Source organism: Neophocaena asiaeorientalis, unplaced genomic scaffold (assembly GCF_003031525.2).
Source record: "Neophocaena asiaeorientalis asiaeorientalis breed wild unplaced genomic scaffold, Neophocaena_asiaeorientalis_V1.1 scaffold171, whole genome shotgun sequence".
In the NCBI taxonomy this organism is placed as follows: Eukaryota; Metazoa; Chordata; class Mammalia; order Artiodactyla; family Phocoenidae; genus Neophocaena; species Neophocaena asiaeorientalis.
In genome coordinates this window covers 9,952,005-9,959,690 of record NW_020174013.1, presented here as the reverse complement: position 1 = coordinate 9,959,690, position 7,686 = coordinate 9,952,005, and the positions used below count along the sequence as shown (strand labels likewise).

At 37.8% G+C, this 7,686-nt stretch overlaps 1 protein-coding gene across 2 annotated transcripts in view; it reads right to left on the bottom strand.

Annotated features, from left to right (window-relative positions):
- Window positions 1-7,686, bottom strand: part of SOCS5 (suppressor of cytokine signaling 5) — a 59,751-nt gene that overhangs the window by 5,333 nt on the left and 46,732 nt on the right. The window contains exon 1 of one of the 2 annotated variants that reach the window (XM_024753547.1): window positions 1,641-1,661. The exons of the other annotated variant lie outside the window; for it this stretch is intronic. The gene's annotated coding sequence lies outside the window, so the exon portion shown is untranslated. Of the gene's footprint in view, window positions 1-1,640; window positions 1,662-7,686 lie in introns of those variants that run through there. 2 annotated transcript variants of the gene reach the window in all.

Here is a 7,686-nt window from a genome sequence, read left to right as displayed (position 1 = left end):
AAGGGGGGGCCCCGGGAAAAAAAAAAAAAAAAAAAAAAAAAAAAATCTAAAGCAGTTTATGGCATTTTATAAGTGAGTTATTTTAAAACTACAACATTTATAGGCACACTGTCTCATTCAGTAACCTAAAAGTCAACATTAGATGAAATGGAAACGCCTAAACTTAAAATTCAACTAGTTTTGTCACAACATGACAGCCAGAAGTTTTTAAAAAGTGTTCTTTTTCTATTTTGCCATTTAGTAAATATGGCACTTTTTCCGCTGAATTTTTTGTTCATGTTTACTATGTCATTAGGTACTATTCTGCACAGTTTAAAATCAGTATCGGAAAACTATCTGAGTTGTTTCTTATAGTGGTGAGAGTCATTACAGCTGATCCTTCCATAACTGACTAATCCTCTTTGTCAGAAATACCTGCATTTTTCAAGAAGCTGAGTAGGATCAAGAAAAATAAAGAATAAACTTTCTTAAGATGAGTTACATATCTTCCCTTTAGTTTCTTACAGAAAGGGCTCTTGGACTAACAGTGCTCTTGGACTAGTGACAATGCCAACATAGAGAATTTATGTCTATAAAATCATAAATTGTACTTTCAGATTCTTCTTTACTAAAAGCATACTGTTAAGTGGTATATATTCTAATAAAATCTATTAGATGGAACTGTTAAATCTTATTAAACTCTGTCAGAACATTCTGTCTCTTCCTCCTTGCAAAAAAAAATTTTTGTAAGCCTTTTCTGAGGCTTACACCATTTGAACTTAACATGCCTGTTGTTATCACTTACTGTTTTTTTATATTAAGATTTCACTCATAGCCCTGTTATTTTTAGGACTAATTCCTGCTACATTCCTGTTGACTCCAAAATTTGTAGATTTACTCTTCCGATACCCTGGTCCCTTCTAGCCTGGCTTCCTTCTCATTTCTTTGAGTTGCTTTTTATTTTTACCTAATTCATACATTTGTAGTTCCAAAGGTCAAATACTACTACGAGGCTTATAACAAGGAAGAGCATTGCCTGGAACATCCTCTCCATTCTTGATTCCCACTCCCAGGGAATCAAGGAAAATTACTTTGAATTCTGTTAGCTGTTTCTTGCTGCTATGTTCCTCACTGTTTCTAGATAACATGTTCATATTGCTATTGGTTGATAATATTCTATTGGGTGATGGAAATAACTTACCCCCAAAATTTTGAGGGCATTATTCCACTGTTGGCTAGTGGCTTCAACATGGCTGTTGAAAAGTCTAATATCACACCAATTCCCAGTCTTCTGTATGTGACCTGTTTTTATTTCGTGAAAAATTGTACCTCTTCTTTTTCTCCTTAGTGTGGGACCTTTTCTACACTCGTTGTGCCAGGCCCTTTCAGTGTCTTTTTATTTCCCCACCTTCCCTCCCTCCCTCCTGACAAATCCTTTTCATTAGACACTCGACCACTTAGATCATCTTTTGATTATCATATATCTTCAAGATTGCATTTCTTTTCATTTTCTATTGGTAGATTTCTTTGGTATTACTTTCTAACAGTTCTCTAACAGTTCTCTTGCAGTTACAATTCTTCCTATCACAGTTTTAATTTCCAAGACCATTTTCTTGTTCTCTGAATGTTTTTTAAAATAATAGATTTATTTATTTATTTACTTTTGGCTGCGCTGGGTCTTTGTTTCTGCATGCAGGCTTTCTCTAGTTGTGGCGAGCGGGGGTTAGTTACTCTTCGTTGCAGTGCGCGGGCTTCTCATTGTGGTGGCTTCTCTTGTTGCGGAGCACGGGCTCTAGGCGTGCGGGCTTCAGTAGTTGAGGTACGCAGGCTCAGCAGTTGTGGCTCACGGGCTCTAGAGCACAGGCTCAGTAGTTGTGGCGCATGGGCTTAGTTGCTCCGCAGCATGTGGGATCTTCCCGGACCAGGGCTCGAACTCGTGTCCCCTGCATTGGCAGGCAGATTCTTAACCACTGCGCCACCAGGGAAGTCCTGAATGTTCTTTTTAATAGCATCCTATTCTAGCTTCTTGGATATAATATCTCATTTCTCTACAGATACAAAGTGTAAAATGTTTTTTTAACATTTTAAATATTTTTATCTCTTTCTTCTTAGTACCTTATTTTTTTCTCCTTAAATCTTTAGGTCTTTGTTTTTTATTTACTTCAGAGGCTTTCCGCAAGCGTCTGATGATGCATCACCACTGACATGCTGATCAGAAGCTCTGTCCACTTGGGGAGGTGGGGGTGAGTGGGCGGTGCTTGTCAACTGGCTTTATTACAAGGTGATGAGACAATGAGTTGGTTTTTTATTAGGGAATCCTCAGAAGTTAGCATCTGTAAACCTTGTCTCCTGGCTGCTCATCCCAGAGAGAAATGCTCCAATCTCCTGTCTGGGGCACAGACACCTGACTGCCACGCTCTGAGAACAGGGAAAAGGGAATGGTGAGGTCTTAACCTCAACATTCAGACTTTCGCTTAGTCCCTGTTTTTCAAAAGTTGTCCTTATTTTCACAAGATATCCCTTCAGTTACGAATAACTTCTTAGATTAAATTTCTCCCAGCTCTAACCTCTTGTTTTATCCAAGGTAAAGGAACAATCGTTTCCAGGCTGCTCAGGGTGAAGGAGGACACATGGGAGACTGATACACAGACTTCCCACCGTTCCTGTTTTCAGCTCCATACTCCACCCTTACCTTCTGAGGTAACTGGTTTCTTGAATTTCTGAGCCAGCAGCATAAACTGGGTTGCTTCTTTTTTTTTTTTTTTTCGGTACGCGGGCCTCTCACTTCGGCAGGCGGACTCTCAACCACTGCGCCACCAGGGAAGCCCTGGGTTGCTTCTTTTTAACATCAGGTTTTTAGATCAGCTTTCTCAGTTCTACTAATTTCTACAAACCTGCTTCTATCAAAAACTTGTTGACCAATCAGGCCTACTTCTTTCTCCTCTCATTTGCTTTCTACTTGTGATTTATGCCTTCTATGTTTTTTATTCCTTTCATTTCAGTGGGGTTCTAGGAGGGCGTAAAGATAAAATGCCAAAGTTCAATCTGACATATTTAACCGGAAAGTCCCCCTTTTGCTGTTAAAGAGAGTGAATGGTCCTGCACAGAAAATCCCCCACCCAGATTAATGATTTCTTCCAAACAGAGAAAGAGCAAATTTTTCTGGGATGAGGGAATCCATACAATAATGCTGGCTGTAAAATATAATCACCTGGATGTAACTGGAAAAATATACAGCTTTTTAAACTGTACACAGGCCCCCTCCCAAGAAATTCTGCTTCAACTGGCCTGGAGTTGGGCCTGGACACTGCTATTTTTTATAAGCTCTCTGAGTGATTCTAGAGCAGTGTAAAAAAGCCACTGGCCTAGGGTAGCCTGGTCAGAGGCTCCAATGGTAGCTGTGAAAGAGACAAGTAAAAGGACACTGCTCTGTAGTGGTTGGTGGCATGTGAATAGTACTAAGTAAACTACCTACCACAATCTTATCACTGTTTCCTTTTTTTATTTTTGCCATGTATACAAGAGGCCTGCAGAATCTTAGGAGGAACTGCCTAGAACAGTGCCTCTTAAATTATATGTAGTGAAGAGCCAGTTTCTTTTTAACTTCACAGACTGATTCTTTTGTAAGATATAATAATAAATTGCTTAAAAAGTGAAATGTAGGGGCTTCCCTGGTGGCGCAGTGGTTGAGAGTCCGCCTGCTGATGCAGGGGACGCGGGTTCGTGCCCCGGTCCGGGGAGATCCCACATGCCGCGGAGCGGCTGGGCCTGCGCGCCATGGCCGCTGAGCCTGTGCTCTGCAACGGGAGAGGCCACAACAGTGAGAGGCCCGCGTACCGCAAAAAAAAAAAAAAAAGAAATGTAAAAAAGGATATATGAAATACAAGTGCCAAGTTTCTTATTAGATTGAACAGATATAAAGTAACGGTTAAATTGCTATAAAATATTTTAAATTCTTGCTTCAATTTCTATACTTAACCTGTCATAAACTGGTAACAAACTGTAGGCCGGCACCAGTTCATGGTCCATACTTTAAATAGCTCTGGTCTAGAGCTGTGCTGTCTTGATATATGTGGTTACTGAGTCCTTGAAATGTGGCTAGTGCCACATATTGAAATAACAATAGTTTGCATACAACTGGTAAAATATAGAATTAAAATTAATTTCATCTGCTTTTTACTTTTTAAATGTGGCCACTAGAAAATTTTAAGTTACATATATGGTTCAAATTATATTTCTGTTGGACAGTACTGATCTAGAGAAGGGGTCAGCAGGCTACAGACCGAGAAGCAAATCTGGCCTGTGGCCTATTTCTGTATAGACTCAGCTAAGAATGGTTTTTACATTTTTAAAAGGGATTACAAAAACAAAAAAACCCACAAAGAACATTCGACAGAGACCACAGGTAGCCTACAAAGCCTAAAGTATTTTCTCTCTGGCTCTTTACAGAAGAAGTTTGTTGACCTTGGTCTAGTGTATGTAAGATTATAAACCACACCACTGCAGAAACTAAAAGAGCAATATTCAAAAAGTACAGAAATCTCTCTTCTCCATGTTTATAAGATAAATTCTGTAGCTACCTAAAGATATTTCTTTGACAAGCAAATTATACCTAAAAAAATGACTGTCCATTTTAGAAAGCGACCAAACTTAAAACCACTTATTCCATATACAGTTCTTTGTAAGCTGTATAAACAAGTGGGACATGCAGAAAACATTTGTCCTTGCCAGGTGACAGTAGCAGTTTCTAACACTAAGCCTTTGGTTCAGTTTCACAGAGAGCGCGTGATATTTAGTGGTTTCTCTGTTCCTAACGTGGAGACTGCTGCTAGATTGCATCGTGACAAAATACCCTAATTTAAAGAAAGACTATTATGCTTCCACACCCCTTTGGGGACAGAAAGTAGATTTTTCCTAAGATGGGGAATGCTATGTGGGCAGCTGTAATACTGGGAAGAAAATCACTGATAGTGATTCATAGAAGAGTCCATGTAAGAATCAGGAAGGCATTTCAACTATCTTATTAATATTTACAATGTCAGTCTGAGGTTCTTTTATTTGTTTTCTTGTTAAGTTTTTGGGAATGTGTTTGGCTGAAACCCTTTGAGAACTAAATTAAAACTCTGTTACTTTATGGTTTTATATAAAGTTACACAGGGCTATAAAAAAGTGTTAAATTTCAATTGTATTGATTCTAGATTGAAAGTTCATCATTCACATTTCTATACCTGCAGAGTTATGCTTAAAACTATCCAAAGCAAATTTCTGAAAAGTCATTCCTTCCTTGAAGGACAATCATAATTTAAAATTGGTTTTATAATAATGTAGTAAGTAAACTAGCTTTTGCTGAAAAATGATACTTAACAGGATAAGCTATAAATCAGAATTATGAAATATCAGAGGTCAAATTCTATTACTACAAAAATTTACATATATTAAAAAAGTAAAGACCATACATAGTCAATGGCCCTCTTAATACCAAGCAGTATCTATTACAAAATTTCCACAAAACAAAATAATTGAAATAGTTCCCAGTTCATTTCAATGGGACTTGATCCACACTTTATTAGAAATAAATTAAATTCAGTAAGTTTTAAGACTACATGGCATGCCACAGTGAGTAAAGAGGAAGAATGTGACCCAACTAAAATCCCTCCTCTACTGTTTAGTCTACCTAGGCTACTTAAGTCATGGTAATACCTTTCCAATAGAAAGCTCTTCAGTTATAGTACAGAAACTGGGACACATGGCTGATTAACGTATTTCTGTGCTAAAGTCAGGTACAAGAGGCAGTTCAGGAGATTCCATTTTTGATTGATATTTTGGTGACATTTCAATAATTTTTAGAAAAAAAGAATACAATGTTAAATATTAAAGACTGACCCAGAAATCCAGGGATGCATGGCTATCATAGCTATACTCCCTTAAAAGAATCTGAGAACCACTGGAGTTTTTTAGAAAATTATTTAAAAATGATTTACATACTTTACTGTGACATGATCTATATTATCCAACTGGATGCCTGTTTATCTTTTATACTGTTATTCAACCATATAAAATTGCTGTTTTGTGGGTCATAAACGGCTACATAATTCAACCTCAGAGCTACAGTATTGCACTATAGATAATGTATCGATACAGGAGACCACGCACATGTGCACTCAAAAACCGTGGAGTCCACCGACCTAGTACACTTGGAGACTTCTTCCCATCAGCTAAGTTATACTTTTATTTTGCTTCCAGACCTGTTCATGCCATTTATACTTATTATTGTAATTAGCTGATTTGTTAATTAACTTAACAGAATGCGGGGGAGTAGGGAAGACTGAGTTGAATGACTTTGAAATACTCAGTAGAAGTGAGATACTTATGTTGCTGAATTAGATACAGGCAAGAAAATAGTTTTAAAAATTGGAAAAAATATTGCAAAAATACATAAGGATTCTAAACTCAGAATGTATCAGAAGAGTCTAAATTCTTGTTCTACTTTTAAAAAACCCAAACTGTAAATCTGAGAGGATATATTATGGGTGTGGTTTCTGAAAGATAAACAATATGGAACTGGCAGCTAATGGACCTACTCCCAAAGAAAAGGCCTTTGTCCCTTAATAACAAGACTGACAAATGAACATGCAGTCATGTTCTTAGAGTAAAAATTTTAAGGCATGCATCCCTTTTTATGATTTCTTGCTTTATTAGACTCTGCAGACTACTGTCTCTGACTGAATCAAAGGAGAGGTCTTCCTTAATAATCATTTAATTAATTTTACAGTAGTGCCAGGTGGGAGTAGTACAAAGTCCTACTGATAACAGGGAGTCATGATCTAGATTAAGGGATGGTGAGCAACGAAGACTTCTCTCCGAGGAGGTGGTATTTTAAAATTTTGTCCTAAAGGATGAGTAAGAATGAATTAGGGACAGTGTTCCACAGGTAGAGGCAGCAGCATTTGCAAAGGTCCTGAAGCAGGAATAAGCATGGCATGAACAATGGCTGAAGCTAACATAGACTAGCAAGTGAAGGGAAGAGTGCCAAGATGAAGTGGAAGAGGTAGGCAGGCCTCTAATCCACGGTAAGAGCCTAAGAAAGGATGTTGATACTGCACAAAGACTACTACAGAGGTCCAGGTAAGAACTCGACTAGGGTGGTGATAGTGGAGATAGAGATAGATTTGAAATGTTTAGAAGATAAACCTGCAGGATTAAAGAATGCCTTGAAATGGGGAATGAGGAGGAGGTGTCAAAAACGAGTTTCCGGCTTGGGCAAATGGGTGGAAAGAGATGCTATTTCAGAGACAGAAAACACAATCGACAGAGCAGTTTTGGCAAGTGAAGGGTTGAAGAGAGTTAATAAATTCAATTTAGGAAACATTGCAGTTGAGACTGTCATTGAGACATCCCAGCGAAACCTCATCAGTCTGAGTGTATATTCAGATAATCTATCACTATACAGCAGGGGTGATAAACTACCGTTACTTGCATCTATACATATGAATCTCAAAGATATAATGCTTAGAGAAAGATACGAAATTAAGATATATACACTATGAATCAATTTATCTTTTAAACAGGCAAAGTCCAAAATATGTTGTTGAGATATGTATACATATCTAGTAAGAATATAAAAAGCAGGGAAATGGTTACCTTTGTGGGGAGGGATATAGAATTAGTGAGAGGCACTCAGAAGGCTTCTAAAACACTGTTAAGTTC